Source organism: Malus domestica, chromosome 05 (assembly GCF_042453785.1).
Source record: "Malus domestica chromosome 05, GDT2T_hap1".
In the NCBI taxonomy this organism is placed as follows: domain Eukaryota; kingdom Viridiplantae; phylum Streptophyta; class Magnoliopsida; order Rosales; family Rosaceae; genus Malus; species Malus domestica.
This window is the reverse complement of record NC_091665.1, coordinates 1,245,132-1,264,715: the sequence shown is the minus strand read 5'-3', so window position 1 is coordinate 1,264,715 and position 19,584 is coordinate 1,245,132. Positions and strand designations below refer to the sequence as shown.

Below are 19,584 nucleotides of genomic sequence, written 5' to 3'. Positions count from 1 at the left end.
AGCACATCCACACCAAACACCAGAGTGGCTCTAATACTATTCAGTCACATCTTAGTCTCAACTCCGTCGTAGCACGATATTGTCCGTTTTGGGCTTACCATTCCCTCACGATTTTGTTTCTGGGAACTCACGAGCAACTTCCCAGTGGGTCACCCATTTTAAGATTGCTCTTGCTCAATCTCGCTTAACTTTGGAGTTCCTAAGGAATCTAAAGCCAGTGAGTTCCCAAAAGGCCTCGTGCTATAGAAGGTGGGCATGTACATATAAAGCACAGCACCCCCTCTTCGTTGGTCAATGTGAGATGTTACATTGCCCCATTCACTCTACTAAAGGATGAAATTTAAGGTATGAACAACATGAAGGTTGGACCCAATAAGTGAAAATTAAAGGAAAAACACAAAATGGAGAACAGAATAAATCTCTCTTCTTCTCTCTCTGATGCAAAATGTCAAATATCTACCTATGTCCTTAAATCAAAATTTTTAGATTCATAAGTTTTCAGTCAAAGTTATAGGCTAGCTAGGGATGAACTCCTAATATATGAAGCAAAGCAAAATATGGACAACATGTACATATGTAAACATAACGTCTTCGTGTGAAATCAAAGGCATGATTGCCACTCATTTGCTTGCACTTGATGCTTTAGATTTTCATAGTTAATCTACAAGCAATAATGATAAAATAAGAAGTCTAACTATAATGCACAATCCCAAATATAAAGGTTATAAGCAATTTAACATAAATACCTTTAACTTTGACAATTTTCTCATGGCAATATTTTTACTCCAGTTACTTTTAGAATACTGAAAGATAAATAATTTGTCAAGTTTGAGGTAACAAACTGTAATCATGTTTACAAAATTGAATAATAAGAAAGGTTACCTTAATCTTGTACTTCAACCTTTGTACTTTGAGACGGGTGTGATGCTTGTAAAACTGACAAAAAATGCAATTTTATTTCTATTTGAAAATTGAATGCAATTTGAATTTATAGTATACTTCCGTATGAAAATAAGAGAAGACTTACCATATTTAGAAAAGTTGTTTGGTCACTATTAATCTTTTTCCTGCACCCATAAATTATTATTTTTTAATAATTTGAGATAATTAATTTGTAGAATGATATAGAGAATTTAGAATACATACTGCTCATGTTTTTTCTTTTTCCACTCTTTGAGAATCAGTTGGCTTAGATAAGTAGTTTTTACTCCAACATATATCTCTAAACCATGTGTAAAAATAGAGACATGTTTGTTTGGGATCTTATCAATAGGTAGTTCCTTCTCCATTTTTTATCGGTATTCTTGTAAATATCATGAGAATGAAAACAAATAATTTTTTAAATTATCATAGCACACATTTAGCACATTAAGATAATCAAAATTGAAACTCATAATCTGACCAAAATATAAATAACGCACAATGAAGATTTCAAAGGAAGAAGTTAAAAAAAAACTAAAATTGACTTAGAAATACTAAATACAAACTCATATATACATCCTCAAAGTTGCAATAGAGCGTGTGGATGCAAATTTCCGCCTCCTTCTTCTTGGACAAAATTGCACCTACAAAACAATTAACACCTTAGGGTTAAAGCCAAGAGCCTCACGCGCCCATGATGAATAGAGGGGCTTTGGCCGAAGAACCTCCGATGCCAAAGTTAGAATTTAGAGAGAAAAGTGTTTTGAGAGTTTTTGAGAGTTTTGCAAGAGTGTGGAACCTCCCTTTTTAGAGAAAAGTGAGTAATATTTATAGGGCATGGCTGGTCCTTTATGTATATTTTGGGTGTTATTTGGTGATTTAATTAGTAATTAATATATTGATTAGGAATAAATATATTAATTGGCTAATTAACATAATAAAATGAATGTTTTTTTGGAGGTTATGTAATTTATGTGGAAGGTTTTGAAGATTATGGAATGATTTCCTTGTAGAGGATATGGAGTTAAGATGGATGAGATAAATTTGAACTTGTTACCTATTTTTGGGCACTCTTGACTCGGTTGATGGAAGATTCTCCACTGCTCGCGTGTAGAAAATCTAGTGTGTCTCGAGGGTAATTTTGTCCTCTTCACCTAAAAATCCACGTGTCGCCTCTTGATTATTTTTGGCTCCACAGAGCGCATCAAATTCATCAACTAAAAGATAAACCATAAAAAAAAACCTAAAATAACACACCCCGACCGAAGTTGAGGCGTGCTGGCCGTCACGTAAGAGTCACGCAGCCATGTGCGCAAAGCGGAAGCGATAAAGAGTAAAGGAATACGAACAATTTAAAACCAAGCAACTAACAATCCCAATTAAGGAAGGATGCTAGTGAGAGTTTAAGTGTATAAATACACTTTCAGAGCCATAAGAAAGTCTAGTTGCAGTCAAGTAGGACAATTTCTAAAATACAACACTCGAAGGTGAATCCTACTTTTTCAAATTCTGTCAGAACACCGTTGGATTCCTCATGGCCACCAAACTCTGCTACCAAAGACTTGGAGGGGCAAAAAACAAAGTTGAGAGGGTTAGTAAAACACATTTACATGAAAACCTTATTTTCCTTTGAATATACTAACCCCTCGCCTTAAAACAAATATATAGATGCTTTCCCAGAAAATAGAATACATAAATATGTATATATTTCAAATCATGCTCAAAAATCAAGATTCATATTTGAATGTATGTCATGCCTATATATAATAGAGTAAGCAATCCAGGTAAGAATAATTTCATAGAAATATAACATTTTAGTCATAACCTTTGTGGTAGTCTGTACGGCTGAATTCATAGCTCAAAAGTCACTCTAGCCGGAGTCACTACAATGACCTATACAAACATACTGCACAATAGTCGGAACCAAATGCAAGGGTCTGTACGACGATAATGGGTGTAATATAATTATTCTCAATACTACTCTCACATAGTAGCCTGGTGATAAATCGTTAGTCACCTACGAGTCGGAACCATAAATAAGGTCTGTACGACAAGACTGTGCACCTAAATTGGATCCAATGTGAGCATATGGTGTGGGAGGTGACATAATAAACGGGCCTGTATCATATCTCTGGCTAAATCACAATCACCCTAAGTGCAGTTTTATGAGCTCAACATTTTTCAATCACCAATCGCATCATCGATGATTCACATAACCAAACATAACTCACCTGAGCTTACTTGGGCCTCCACAGCACCATGCAACAATATGCATAATTATGATAATGCATATACTAAAATAAAATATAGGCATTGGCATAGCATGACATTTAAATCACATTTCCTTTAAATACGTTTTCTGGGAAAAACATCAAGTATATATATATATACTGAAAATAACTACCCACTCACAGATATGCAGCTGGGTCATAACTCCCATGCCTAGTCTGGTTAACCTTGTCCTCCAGATAGGTCTCGCCTATGGGATAAGTACTGAAATAACGTTATTTAAGCACATAAACGAAACCTTGGAAATAACTTCTCAAATAAAGCTCAAATTGGGTATATGAATATACCACAATGATCTACACAACCTCAGGATCATCCCCAAATTTTCAGATTAATTTTTGGACCCCTCACGCGCCGCCACGCGCCAGCGAGTGCACAGTAAGACGCGCCGCCACGCTCAGGGAATCCTGATGGATTCTCTAACTGCCGTTTGGAATATTCCCCTAAATATTTCTTTAAAACCCAACGGTAACCGTTAACCTTAACTGATGGCATTAGCATATTCCGTCAAAACTGACGAAATATTCCCCTTTCTTCTCCGATGAGTCGGCGGTCGCCGGCGACTTCGTCGGTTTCTGGGTAAAACTTTAAAACCACTATTCTCCTTCGTTTCTTCACCATTTTTCATGAAATTGGTACCAAAATGAAGCTAATAACATGTAGAATCACGTTATACAAGTTTCAAGACTTAAATTCTTCTATAATTTCCTCGAGAAAGGTCGATAGCTCGGCTTACCTAGATAAACATCGATCTTAGCCCTCCGACGTCCAAATCCTTCCAACGAAGTACCCCGAGACTCGTGAGGACCTCCTTAAGCCTCTTATGTCCTTAGAATTCCCTGAAACGCAAGGTTTTACGTGTGCATGAACAATGCACAAAATCGGGGTTAGGGTTTCTCGGGTTTTTCGAAGCATTCACGTCCAAACAAGGGTACCAATAAACTCAGGAGGTTACACTGAACAAGAATCTTACCTTTAAAGCTTCGATTCGTGCCTGAAATGGGGAGGTCAAAGCTTGTCCGTACGAAGAAGGGAAAAAGAGAGAGTCTGAGAGAGAGAGAGAGAGCACGGGGAAGAAGAGATAAGAAGAGGTTGTGTGTGTGTGAGTGGTCCACGTGGTCACCAACCAAAACCACAAACCAAATTTCCAATTAAATTTTTGTTCCAAAAGTTAAGGAAATACCAGTTTGGAACAACGCTTACATACATAACACACCACAACGCTCATAACCGAGGGTAAAATAGTAAATTCACGTCCTCAATAATAAAATGATACATATCTTCGGGACGGGCTGTCGCATAAAAACTAAAAAGGTAAATTTAGATTGAGATTTACCCAAAGTTACTCAAACCTTTGAACTTTGGAGCCTAATAGAATCATCTTGACCCTATAACAAAAATGAGAGAGAAAGAATAAGAAAATTGAAATAAAAAGCACCAAGATTTCACAGAAGATGGATATGAATGGTTGGCAAAAGCCTTTTGAGTCAAGAATCTCACCAAATTATTTCAAATAGCATCGCATGCGAAGAAGGTGGAGCAAAAAAATGGGGAGTATAAGATTCGGCCACATAATCGGAGGAGATGGGGAGTACATATAATAATATTGTAGCCAAAACGAAAAAAGTGGAAATGTACGTGGGAATTGGGAAGTTACTGCTTGGTAGTGGGAGAACTTCACCCTTTTTTAAAAACTAATGACAACCTTTACCCTTTTTCTCCCACGTTGTTTCTTATTTTTTTTAAAATATAATTTTGTTAGATATTAATATCTCCTTGTTCATGTTCCTTTCTTTTTCTTTTTTTCTTTTTTTTCCTTTTTTTCAATAAAACAAATTTTAATTCTCTGCTTAATATATCTCTCCTAAAATGGAGAGCAATATAAAGTTCTTAGATATTTTTTAATAAAATTTTGTTAGATTAATATTTTCTCTTAAAATGGAGGAGAGGTTATTCCATTTGGGGCTCTCATTCCATATAAACTAACCTTTCTGCACGCGCTTTGCACATGCGAAAGTCCTTTTTTACATCACGGCGTGCTACGCGCTGCATTCAGAGTTTTTTTTTCCTTTCACATCTATGCATACATAAGGACATCTTTACTACAACAACAATTCATACTTGTTCTTCATGCCTTGCGCGTGCAAAAGTCCTTTTTTACATCACTCACAGCTACGTACAGAGTTTCTTGCTCAAAGTCCCTCTATCTTTTACTTTAAATTAATCCATAATGTGTAATTTATCTATTGATTTCTTCCTTTGTTAGGCTTTTATTTATTAAGGGCATTGTGTGGCCCTAAAATCTTTTAAATATCCGATGTTTATATGTAATCTAGCTCTAGCTCTAGCTCCTTCAATTTTTACTTTAGATTAATCCATAATGTGTAATTTCTCTGTTGATTTCTTCTTTTATTTTCTACTGGTAGCAAATTTTCACATTTATCTTCCTGTCATATTATATTCTACACGTAAAAGCATAATTAAGATTTGTTTGTACCATACTTGATCAATCCCGAAACTACTGAGCACCGGTCAACGTTATACCGTTAAGGACCCAGAAGAGTTTCCCTCCAACCAGGAGGCCAATCATAGCGCGACACGTGTCGATATTAGAAGCCAATCATAGTGCAACACATGTCAATGTCAAAAGAAAGCTAGAAACTTTCTTCTATAAAAGGAGATCATTCTCCTACAATATTTCCTAATGTCATTTGTACTAAATCATTCACTAGTACTCACTAAAGGAGAGCTTGAACCTATGTACTTGTGTAAACCCTTCACAATTAATGAGAACTCCTCTTGTTGATGCATAAAATCAGTGAGGACTTTGGTACAACAGAAAGCGTTAAGTTTGTGACCTTCGCTAGATTGCTCCGGTCACTAGTGTGGATAAGTATGCAAATGGATAGAGATAGGGAAGCAAACACAAGATGTACGTGGTTCACCCAGATTGGCTACGTCCACGAAGTATATGAGTTCTCATTAATTGTGAAGGATTTACACAAGTACATAGGTTCAAGCTCTCCTTTAGTAAGTACTAGTGAATGATTTAGTACAAATGACATTAGGAAATATTGTGGGAGAATGATCTCCTTTTATAGAAGAGTTTCTAGCTTTGTTTTGAAAATGACACGTGTCGTGTTGTGATTAGCTTCTGATGTTGACACGTGTCGTGCTATGATTGGCTTCTGATGTCGACACGTGTCGTGTGTGATTGGCCTCCTGGTTGGAGGGAAACTCTTCTGGGTCCTTGACGATATAACGTTGACAGGTGTTTAGTAGTTTCGGGATTAGTCAAGTATGGTATAAACAGTGCTCTCCTAAGTTTCTGAGTGAGGGAAGCTCCTCGGTTGGGGACTTGCAAGATCCAAGCCGTTGAGTAATAACGAAACTTCTAAGTACCGAAGTGTGGTATCATTTTCACTTGTCTTATCTGTTTCATAGGTAGATATGGCATCTTTTATGTAAGTACTTTTCCTCCATCCAGAGGTGGTATCTTTAACCGGTGGAGATGCACAAGGTAATGTATCAATTTCAGTTGAAGCTTACTTGTAGTTTCAGGCTTGGTTAAGCGCGATACAAACCATGTAGTAGGAGTCCCCCAAGTCGCCGAGTTAGGAGATCTGCCGAAAGAGGTGACAGACAAGGTAAGCAATTAGAGCTCCCAGCAATCAGTCCCAGATCAGAAGTTTGATTTCGAGTTCAGGCTGATTGTTCTCATTCTCCTTGCAGGCAGCATGAAGGATAAAGAGAAGAAAAATGAGAAGAGATGATATGAGATACTTTTGCTTTTGAAGAAGTAACTTTCCACAGGCTTATTCTTGAACTGGGCTGGAGGGTTTTCTGGTTTCCTTCAGAGTATAAGGCCGACTCAAGAATTTGAGGGTCAAAACAAGTCCATCAAATTAAGAGTGCGTTCGACCTTGATGATATGAGATACTTTTGCTGTTGACGAAGTAATAGATGAATTAGCACGTGTTCTATTGCGCTTGTCTCCACATACTTCCTTGTATCCTTCTCACTTGCCCTATCTGTTCCTCGGGCAGATGTGGTATCTTTTCTGGAAGCATAAGATGTTGAAGATGAGTACTCAAGAGCAATGCCAGGTAAGTAATTAGGCAAGGGGTTCCAGGCAGTCAGTTCCTGACTGGAAGCTTGATTCCAAGTGCTGACTGATTGCTCTCTTTCTCCTTATATTGCAGGTAAGAACAAGCCCAAAGGAAAAGACAGAGAAAAAGCATGATATGAGATACTCTTGCTTTTAACCCTGATGATATGAGATACTCTTGCTCTGGTGTGGCTTGTTTGCAGAGGTATTATCGGGGGAAAGGAAGCTGAGTATTTCGAGAGGCTTCGTTGGGAGTTCCCTCTCAGATATGAGGAATGGTTGAGCATTTTTGCAGGTCTGCCTGTCTGTGGAGGGTGGAGGTAGACATATATAGGAGTTTCCCAAACAACAAGTAGTAATGTTATTCCTTTACCTTTCTTGGTCATAGCAATATAGTGGGAGCTGCAAGCTTCACGTGTTTTAACTTTGTCAGAGCACTTTGAAAAAGTGGTCTGTGGTATATGCAAAGCTGATGTTGCATGTGAAGATTATAGACAAGCTTTATCCAAGGAAATCTGGCTCTCGAAGTTCGGAGAGCATGCCTATTTGGTTTTCAAACAAGCAATCCTATCGAGGATCTGACTCTCGAGATTCGGAGAACGGTGCCTCTTCGATTTTTGAGAAAGCAATCCTGTTGAGAGTTTGGCTCTTGAGATTCGGAGAGCGGTGTCTCTTCGATTTTTGATAAAGTAATCCTGTTAGGAGTCTGCCTCTTGAGATTCAAAGAGCTGTGCCTTTTCGATTTTTGAGAAACTAATCCTGTTAAGAGTTTGGCTCTCGAGATTAGAAGAGCAGTGCCTCTTCGATTTTTGAGCAAGTAATCCTGTTAGGAGTGTTTTCTCGAATGTGAGTAAAGGTTGGGCATTTTTGCTAGTCTGCCTTGCCACAGAGCACGGAGGTTGACACACACAAGGACTTTCCAGTTATCAAGCAGTGGTGCTGTACCTTTACCCTTGTGGGTAATAGTAGGGTATCTGGACCTTCAAAATTTATGTGTCTAAACTTTGTCAGAGATCTTTGGCAAAGTTATCTGTGGTACCCGAGAAGCTGATGTTACGTGTGGAAAGTGGTGCCTCTTCGGAATCCAGAGAGTGGTGCTTCTTCGATTTTTGAACTAACGGCCCTGTTGCCCTTTCTTTTATAAAAGTACCAATTGTGTGCAAGAAATACATTAAGAGAGTTATTGCTTGTAGGAAATTTTCCCCTTACTTTAGAGATTTATTGTACCTCATTTCTCCTTCATCATTTCTGAGAATGTCTGGCCCATTCGACCGTCGTTTTGACTTGAACTTTGGTGAAGAGGCAACCATGCCTTCTCAAGACAACATATGGCGCCCATCCTTCTTATCCCCTACTGGTCCTCTTACCGTTGAGGACTCTATGATGAAGAATGATATGACCACTGCGATGGTGGCCAGGAACCTTCTCACTCCCAAAGATAACAAACTACTTTCCAAACAGTCTGATGAGTTGGCTGTTAAGGATTATCTGGCTCTCAATGTTCAGTGTGCAGGTTTTGTGTTTAATATGGCCCAACGCCTATATGCTCGAACCCGCCAAGTTGAATCATTGGTGGCTGAAGTAGTAAGTCTCAAACAGGAGATCAGAGGGCTCAAGCATGAGAATAATTAGTTGCACAGGCTTGCACATGACTATACTACAAACATGAAGAGGAAGCTTGACCAGTTACAGGAATCTATTAGTCAGATTTTACTTGATCATCAGAGGTTTGTGGGTTTGTTTCAAAGGCATTTATTGCTTTCGTCTTCTTGGGTTGTACCGCGTAATGAAGCTCCAAATGATCAACCTTCGATGCCTCATTCTTCTGAGGTTCTATCTAGTACTGAGGCTCCGAATAATCACCCTCTGGTGCCTCCTTTTTCTGAGACTCTGCCGACTGCTGAGACTTCTCCTGAGCAACCTTTGTGATAGCTCCCTCTTGTTTGTTTATTTTGATTCATATATATGTAGATATTTGTAACTTATCGAAGATATCTGTTTGTACCATACTTGACCAATCCCGAAACTACCGAGCACCGGCCAACGCTATACTGTCAAGGACCCAGAAGAGTTCCCCTCCGACCAGGAGGCCAATCACTACTCGACACGTGTCAAGATTAGAAGCCAATTAGAGCGCAGCACGTGTCGACATCAAGAACCAATCATAACATGACACATGTCAATGTGACAAAGCTACAAGTTTTTCTATAAATAGGGGTCATTCCCCCACAATATTGCCTAATGCCATTTGTGTTAAAATCATTCACAAGAACTCACTAAATTGAGAGCTTGATCATTTGTACTTGTGTAAGCCCTTCACTACTAATAAGAACTCCTCTACTCTGTGGACGTAGCCAATCTGGGTGAACCACGTACATCCTGTGTTTGCTTATCTGTCTCTATTCATTTACGTACTTATCCTCACTAGTGACCGAAGCAACCAAGCGAAGGTCACAAAACCTGACACTTTCTGTTGTACCAAAGTCTTCGCTGATTTTGATAATCAACATTTGGCGCCGTCTGTGGGAAACGACACTTATTCCTACTCTCTTCAGCTGTGTCAAGCTGGTTTCTATCATTCGTACACTTTCTTTTGACCAGGCATCCCTCTCCAACATGGGAAGCGAAGGAAGCCACAGCACACAAAATGACACCCCCCTTGCACATAGTGCGAAACAACGAAAGAAGGAAAGAAAACGAGTTCTTCTTCAAGCTAAAGTCGATGAGTTGGAAGCTCAGAACAACAAGATAGCAATGAGGAATGAGGTCCTCCAGGAGCAATATGAGAAGCTCTTCGAGACACTCCACGAAGCTAGGCAAGCTCAGACACGCGAGCTTGTTGCCCCCGTGGAAGTCAACCATCAACTGGGTGCCCTCCAACATGGAGGGTCACATGCATTCGACATAGATATCCCTGATAGGGAACAGATTACCCCTCGACTTGATAATCAACATGAGGCTTCTCTTAACCCAGTTGCTTCGACCCGAACCATGAGAAGTGGAGGGAGACACCTCTTTGCTGAAGGGGCAGAAGGATCGAAAGCCGTCTTTCGCGATTGTCGGGATTTCCTGAAGCAACGTCGAGAGAATTCCATCCATATAAGCTCAAAGATTAATGACCCAAGGATTTCTGAGAGACTCGGTCCCCTGCCACGGCCCAAGCCGGCCACCAATTTGGGGAAGGGGCAACAAGTCCTAGAGAGACATGAGGGTACAGGGGACTCAGAGGTGTTCCGACAGACATACCCTGGAAGCCAGTACAGCGAGTCCAGGGAAAAATCACATGCCCTTGATCAAACCTTCCTAATTCCAATAGGAGATGGAGATTTACGAAAGAAAGCTCCAGTGACACATAACTCCGCTCAGGACCCCCTTGTCCTACAACTTTTTGAGGAAGTAAACAAGTTGAAGGCTGAACGTCAGGCTGAAATACCTGACTGGAACCAACCCAGGCCTGGCCCTCTTACAAGGAGGATCCTCAACACCCCCCTTCAAGCAAAGACAAAGCAAAAGCTTGGCTTGCAACTTTATACTGGAAAAGAGGACCCGATTGAGCACCTTAACCTCTTTGAGTCCACCATGGCATACCGGATGCACACCGACGAAGAGCGATGTCTTCTCTTCCCCTCCACCCTCTCTGGCGGAGCTCTAAATTGGTATTGTCATCTTACACCTGAGACGGTAGACTCATTTGAGGAATTGAGGAAACTATTTGTTTCCCAACACATTTTCCAAACCGATCGCTTGCACTCTGCAGATGACTTGTACACTATCCGTCAGAAGCCAGACGAGTCATTACGTATGTATGCTGGCCGCTTCAGCCATGAATACTCCCGGTGTGCCGAGGCAGACGACAAGACTGCCCTCAAAGCCTTCACGGCAGGCCTACGTGATTGTTTCTTTAAATACATGATCAATGCCAATACTTGGAAGACTTACTCTGAGGTGATGGCGCAGGCTTATAACCATGCCTCCGCCGAGGCAAAGACATATCAGGAGAAACCTCCTACAACCATCCTTTATCAACAAGTGGGAGATGGAAGCCAGACTCACCTAAATGAGAAGACCTCGACTTTCCAAACAGCAGTGGCACCTCCCCATGCCTTGCATAATGCTTCGCCGAATCAACAGACATATCAATTTCAAGGCAAGAGGAAGGATTTCCATCCTCACCACTCTCATTTCAGTAAAAAGAGTAAGGGACACTATCCCGATAACCAAGGGTATCGCCACAATAACGCTCGCCCCCAGGCAGTCAATGCAGTGGGTCAAACCCGCGTCAAGATACCCCCTACCCCAAGGTATGAGACATACACGCCCTTGAATGCCACATGCGCGGCCATTTACCCCAGCATAGCTCACCTGATACCAAAGCCAAAGCCGAGGCACCCAGATTACACGCCCCCGAATAACGCGGGCATGTTTTGTTGCTACCATGAGCATAACGGCCATGATAGCGAGAAATGTATCATCCTCCGTGATCGTATTGAAGCTTTGGCACGAGAAGGAAAAATTGATCAATTCCTCCTTCACCCTCAAAGGGATAACCGTAACCAACGCCAAGTGAATGTCATATATTCCATAAGCGGCGGCACACCCATATCTGAATCTTCCAATAGGGCCATGAAAAACAGTGAACGAATTCTGAGGCCTGGTCACCAAGTGTTTCACGTGGAAGACATCAGGGGAGGGAAGTATCAAAAGCCTAACTGGGATCCGATATGTTTCTACCCTGAGGAAGAAAGAGGCATCATCTACCCTCATAACGACCCATTGATCGTGGAGGCTCACATAGCCAACTTTGATGTTCGACGAATCCTCGTAGACACAGGGGCTTCGGTCAATATCATGTTTGCCGAAGCTTTCAGGGCACTCAGTGTAGCTGAACGCTTGCTCGATCGCTCGATTTCTCCTCTGAAAAGCTTCTCCGGTGATATCGTGCAACCCTTAGGGAGCATACATTTACCCTTTACTATTGGTACAGGCCCTTACACGGCTACCATTACCACTAACTTCCTAGTGGTTGACTGCCCAACGGCATACAATGTCATCTTTGGGCGCACAGGCATCAATGATCTCAAGGCTATGGTATCCACGCATATGCTGTTGATGAAATTTCCAACCCCCCATGGCAACGGCTACATCAGAGGAGATCAGCTTAGTGCACGATCATGTTACAACACTTCAGTTAAGCAACAACACTTGCCCGGACCCAAGGAAACCCTGTCTGTACATGACCAAGTCACAAAGACCAGCCTAGATGAAGCGAACTTGGATCTTCCTGATAGCAACAATCAACCCGATGATCCTCGAGATGACTCTTTCACCCAGCAAGCCCAACCTGCTGAAGAGTTGGAGAAGGTACCTATCTCAAGAGATTATCCAGATCGCATGGTGAAGATTGGCACCACATTGTCACCACCCCTTCGGTTAGCATTGATATCTTTTTTGAAAGAGAACACTGAAGTCTTCGCCTGGTCATACGAGGACATGCCAGGCATCTCTCCCGATGTCATCTGTCATCGTTTGAGTATTGACCCCAAGATCAAGCCGGTGAGACAGAAGCGAAGATCTTATGACGCTGAACGATACGAGGCAATGAAAGCAGAAGTTGAAAAACTCAAAGGCATAGGCTTTGTCCGCGAAGTCAATTACCCGACATGGGTAGCAAATGTGGTCATTGTTAAGAAAAATCCGACCAAAGAAAGTCTTTTGCTTCAAAAGGTCTTGTGGAGAATGTGTGTTGACTACACCGACCTAAACAAAGGGTGTCCGAAAGATAGCTTCCCTCTTCCTCTTATTGACAGACTTATAGATTCTACGGCCGGGTGTGAACTCCTGAGCTTCATGGATGCTTACTCAGGATACAACCAAATCCTCATGAACCCTTCGGACCAAGAACACACGGCCTTCACTACCGACAGAGGACTATACTGCTATAAAGTCATGCCTTTCGGCCTAAAGAATGCAGGAGCGACTTATCAGAGACTAGTCAACTCAATGTTCGCCGAGCAGATTGGGAAGAGCATGGAAGTTTACGTTGATGATATGTTAGTCAAGAGCAAACATGCTGACCAACACATCACCAACCTATCTGAAACTTTCACTATTTTGAAGAGGTATCGAATGAGGTTAAACCCCAACAAATGTGCCTTCGGCGTAGGCTCTGGCAAATTCTTAGGTTTCATGATTAGCCAACGAGGCATTGAAGCTAATCCCGAGAAGATCAAAGCAATCCTCGACATGAAGGAACCGGTAACTTCAAAGGACATCCAGAGCCTTACTGGCAAGGTGGCAGCCTTAACCAGGTTCATTTCTAAGGCCACAGACAAATGTGCTCCCTTTTTTAAAGCACTTAAGGGAAGTAGGAAGTACATTACATGGACTGATGAATGTGCCGAGGCATTCAAAAACCTCAAGGAGTACATGAGTAAAGCCCCTCTACTCTCCAAGCCCGAGGTAGGAGACATTCTCATTATCTACCTATCGGTATCAGCTTCAGCCGTAAGTTCCGTTCTCATTCGAAAGGATGGGAATATTGAGCGACCTGTCTACTACGCTAGCAAAGCCTTACAAGATGCGGAGACACGGTACTCTAACATTGAGAAATTGGCTCTGGCATTGGTCATGTCTGCTCGAAAACTCCGCCCTTACTTCCAAGCGCACTCCATCATCGTGCTTACCAATTATCCTCTTCGACAGATACTCCAAAGTCCTGACACTTCAGGGCGAATGATCAAATGGGCAATAGCGTTGGGTGAGTTTGACATCTCCTACCAACCAAAGCCAGCTGAGAAGGGCCAAGCAGTGGCAGACTTCATTGCCGACTTCACATATCCGGTTGACATTGCTTCTACACCTGAAGCAGTGGCTTCATTACCCTCGGAAGCTCAGAAAGTAGAATCAACGACCTCAGCATGGAGTCTGTATGTTGATGGCTCATCCAACCAACAGGGCTGTGGAGCGGGACTAGTCTTGACTACGCCCGACAAAGTAGCAATGGAGTATGCTCTTCGTTTCAAATTCAAGGCATCAAACAATGAGGCCGAGTATGAAGCCCTTCTAGCAGGATTACGTTTGGCCAAACACCTCGGGGTTAAACAAATTGATATTTTCAGTGACTCCCAATTAGTGGTCAACCAGGTTACCAACAACTTTGATGCTAAAGACAGCTCCATGGCAGCATATCTTGCGCAAACACAACTTTTGCTCAAGCACTTCCACTACCAGATCACCCAAGTTCCTCGAGCGGCAAACAGTCATGCAGACGCCCTGGCTCGCCTCGCCTCAGCTGTGGAAGACAAGATTGGAAGAAAAATTCATGTCGAACTGTTGGCAACACCAAGCACCATGGCCGCAGAAGTATGCAACTTACAACAGGGGGATAGTTGGATCACCCCGATCTATAATTTCCTTGCTCATGGCACCCTCCCAAATGATAAAGTCCAGGCTAAGCAAATTCGATACAAGTCTACCCGCTACCTGATCATCAATGATCAACTCTATAAGCGAGGTTTTAGCTTGCCATACTTAAGGTGTCTTACGTCTGCCGAGGCGGAAATCGTCCTTCGGGAAATACATGAGGGAGTCTGTGGAGATCATGCTGGATCTCGATCCCTAGCACACAAGACTTTTCGCCAAGGATATTACTGGCCAACACTCCACCAGGATGCCATCAAAGTATCCCGCTCATGTGACAAATGTCAACGATATGCAACTATTCCTCATTCCCCTCCAGAGCCTCTTACTCCTATGATCAGCCCTTGGCCCTTCGCCCAGTGGGGACTTGATTTGATCGGCCCAATGCCGGCAGGGAAGGGCAAAGTCTGTTACGCAGTCGTTGCAGTGGACTACTTCACAAAGTGGGCCGAAGTAGAACCCTTGGCAACCATTACTGAGGCAAAGATAGAAGACTTCGTGTGGAAGAACATCCTTTGTAGATTCGGCATTCCCAATGCGATAGTCACTGACAATGGGCGACAGTTTGACAACAAGAAGTTCAGGTTGTTCTGCTCTAAGTTCAACATCAACTTATGCTTTGCCTCTCCAGCTCATCCCCAGTCTAATGGACAAGTTGAGGCCATCAACAAAATAATCAAGCGCACTTTGAAAACCAGCTTGGACAAAGCTAAAGGCTGTTGGCCAGAATTTGTACCCCAAGTTCTTTGGTCATATCGCACTTCATATCGGACTTCAACAGGAGAAACTCCATTCTCACTTGCCTTTGGCACAGAGGCGGTTGTCCCTGTTGAGCTCGAGCAAGCAACATTCCGAGTCCAGAACTACATTCAAAGTGAAAATGACAAACAACTCACCCTCAACTTGGATTTAGTCGAGGAACACAGAAACCAAGCTCACTTGAGGAATGTCGCCTACAAGCAGCGCATCTCCAACTATTATGACTCTAGGGTCAAGCCTCGTTCTTTCAAAATAGGAGACTGGGTCTTAAAGAAAAGATTACTCTGCGACAGAGTCCCGAGTGAAGGCACACTTAGTCCAAACTGGGATGGACCGTATGAAGTCATTGGCATCAGTCGCCCTGGCTCTTACACACTTAGAAGCTCCGATGGCAAGACCCTTGGCCATCCATGGAACGCTGATCACTTGAAGTACTACTACAAATAGACTCACGATGTACAAGTGTTGAGCTATAGCCGTTCGGCATCCTATGTAATGAAGGCCATTTGGCAATGAATTCAATAAAGAGGTAATTTCGCCAACTCAGCCCTCACTCTTTTACATTCATAGTAAGCGATGCCGGAACCCTTCTCAATCAGAAAGCAATCCGTCTTCCACAGTCACTACAAAACAAGCAAATGAAGACCGTGTCAAGCGCCAAAAAAAAAAAAAAAAAAAAAAAAAAAAAAAAAAAAAAAAACAGCTTCATCCAAAAAGCTTCACCCGAAAAGCTTCACCTCCAAAGCTTCACCCACAAAGCTTCACCTAAAAAGCTTCACCCAAAAAGCTTCACCCGAAAAGCTTCACCTCCAAAGCTTCACCCACAAAGCTTCACCTAAAAAGCTTCACCCACAAAGCTTCACCCAAAAAAAAACTTCACCCGAAAAGCTTCACTTAAAAAAGCTTCACCTACAAAGCTTCACCTAAAAAATCTTCACCTAGAAAGCTCCCTCTACATACTTTCATCTACAAAGCTTCACCATCAAAGCTTCACCTCGAAAGCTTCATCTACAAAGCTTCATCTACAAAGCTTCACCTAGAAAGCTTCATCTACAAAGCTTCATCTACAAAGCTTCACCATCAAAGCTTCACCTAGAAAGCTTCATCTACAAAGCTTCATCTACAAAGCTTCACCATCAAAGCTTCACCTAGAAAGCTTCAACACCAAAGCTTCACCTACAAAGCTTCAACACAAAACCTTGCTCCAAATAAACAAATTTTGTTCACAAAACCCAAGATGCCCTTGAACTTGTACAAAAACACTTGGGTAAACATAAACATTTTTTGTTTTACACCCACAAGGGCCCAAAATTTTCCTTCTTATTTATTCACTTATATATGTTCCCAAACATATTATAATAGATCCAACAACAAGCCAAAGTCCCAAGTTTCATAATGGACAAAAGTACAAGCAATTCATCAATAATGAAGGTGCTACAAAAATTGGAATCTGCCCCAAAATAGAAATCCAACCCAAGAGACTTTTTCTCTCTCTCCCTCTTCCGCCTCCTTTCATCTATCAAATTTCTGCAACCTCTGCTCTTCTCTAATGGAGCTGAATTTTAGACACCCTATAGTTCTTGAGCATATGAACAACTTTCAAGAAGGAACCATTTCTGTTTGAGCGACGGAAATTACAGTGTTGAAGCTCCAAACATGATAGTCGGCTTCTTGCAGATTTCGAAGCTGTTGTGATGTTTCGAAGATCTGGATATATTTAACCGTTAGTTCATCCTGAATTTTTGATATGTTATGAAAGAGTCGATGAGGAACAACTTCAATGAAGAAAGCATACCGATCTGAACAAGAGCAAATGGAGTTTCGAAGCTCACAACAAATCTGACGGGTTGACAGAAAAATAATAACCAGTCATTCATCATACCTGGATTTCTGGAGTTATACTGCTCCGAGGGATCTCAAATTTGGATATGTTGTAGTTCACAAGCTGAGGAACAACTTCAATGAAGAAAGAATGCTGATCTGAGCAAGAGAAAATAGAGTTTCAAAGCTCACAACAAATCTGACGGGTTGACAGACAAATGATAAACAGTCACTCATCATACCTGGATTTCTGGAGTTATACTGCTCCGAGGGACCTCAAATTTGGATATGTTGTAGTTCACAAGTTAAGGAACAACTTCGATGAAGAAAGTATGTTGATCTGAACAAGAGAAAATGGAGTTTCGAAGCTCACAACAAGTCTGACGGATTAACAGAACATTGATGAACAGTTACTCATCATACTTGAATTTCTGAAGTTGTACTACTCCGATGGATCTCAAATTTGGATATGTTGTAGTTCACAAGATAAGGAAAAACTTTCATGAAGACGACTTTGCAATCTGAGCTATAGAGAAAGGTGTTATCTTGCATCCACTCAGGCTGATTAGTGGAAACGAAAAGCAATTCCACCAAAGAAAAGATGAAAAAGAGAGAAAAGCTACTAATTGCACTTGATCTTGTCTAGTCAATAGCATGCAGCATCAAACACACAAAAGTTGGAAATATTTTTAGATAAAGCATATACGAATGTGTGACATCGAAACAAGGATTCGTTACTTTGACAAATTAGTAACACGCGAGACACCTCATTCGGCAACTCTCTTCGCCTGAAGACTTGGGGGACTCCCACCATATGCTACTGCACCTTGATACTCGGCAGTCTCACAACCACTCAGTGACTTGGATTTTTCAAGTCTCCAACCGAGAAGTTTTCCTCACTCGGGAAATTAAGGGAACACTACCTCAAACTACATGCTTCACTCACAAAGCTTCAACAATACAGGTTTCAACAAAAGCAAAAATTCAAAGAACTTTATGAAGAAGGCTTTGGTGTATTTAACACAATATGTTGAAATGAAGCAAAGCTTATTTATTAATATTTTCGATAAGCCACAAATATGTACATATACATGAGTCAAAATAAACAAACAAAAGGGAGCCTTCACAAAGGTTGCTTAGGGGAAGTCTCAGCAGTCGGTAAAGCCCCAGAAAGAGAAAGCACCGGAGGGTGGTTATCCGGAGCCTTAGTACTTGACAAAACCCCAGAAGGAGGGAGGCATTGGAGGTTCATCATTTGAAGCTTCATTACCAGGTACAACCCTAGAGGACGAAGGCAATAAATGCCTTTGGAACAAACCCACAAACCGCTGATGATCAAGTAAAACCTTACCATCAGATTCTTTCATCTGGTCAAGCTTCCTCTTCATGTTTGTAGCATAGTCATGGGCGAGCCGGTGCAACTGCTTATTCTCATGCTTGAGCCCTCTAATCTCCTGTTTGAGACTCATCACTTCAGCAGCCAATGATTCAACTTGGCGGGTTCTAGCAAATAGGCGTTGGGCCATATTAGACACAGAACCTGCACACTGAACACTAAGAGCCAGAGAGTCCTTAACAGCCAACTCATCAGACCGTTTGGAAAGTAGTCTGTTATCTTTGGGAGTGAGAAGGTTCCTGGCCACCACTGCAGCGGTCATATCATTCTTCATCACAGAATCCCCAACGGTAAGAGGACCAGTAGGGGATATGAAGGATGGGCGCCATATGTTGTCTGGAGAAGGCGTGGCTGTCTCTTCTCCAAGGTTCAAGTCAAAACGACGGTCGGAGGGTCCAGACATTTTCAAATGTGTTGAAGAAGGAAGAGGTCAGACAAATCAAGATCTTAGAAGTGCAAGAAATGAGCTTCTACTGGTAGAGATTCAAGTGTGCTGTGGAACTTAATGCCAGCCTCTATAAAAATCTGCACTCGACGGAGCTTCAGAAATCGAAGAGGCGTTTGCTTTCTCAAAAGCTGGGCTGCTCAGAGACCACGAGGGCCGATCTCAGAAATCGAAGAAGCACCTGCTTTTTCAGCCTCGTCAGCACCTGTCACATGCACACTCAGCTTTGCGGAAATTACGGGCAATCTGTCGAAGATTTCTGGTGAAGTAGAAAGCACGTGAATCTTACTGTTTAATCACCGCTCTCCATATGCACCATCAACTCCTCGGGTACCACATATAACTTTGTCAAAGATCTCTGACAAAGTTTAGGCACGAGAATTTCGAAGTTCCAGCTACCCTACTATTACCCATAAGGGTAAAGGA

General features: G+C 41.9%; 1 long non-coding RNA gene across 1 annotated transcript; it reads right to left on the bottom strand.

Moving 5' to 3' along the window:
- Positions 1 to 16,390: 16,390 nt before the first annotated feature.
- On the bottom strand, positions 16,391 to 18,457 carry LOC139196312 (uncharacterized). The gene is made up of 4 exons (XR_011581128.1): positions 17,560 to 18,457; positions 17,379 to 17,476; positions 16,589 to 17,203; positions 16,391 to 16,434 (listed from the first exon to the last, which is right to left on the bottom strand). It is a non-coding gene; the product is annotated as an uncharacterized lncRNA (long non-coding RNA).
- Positions 18,458 to 19,584: the final 1,127 nt, after the last annotated feature.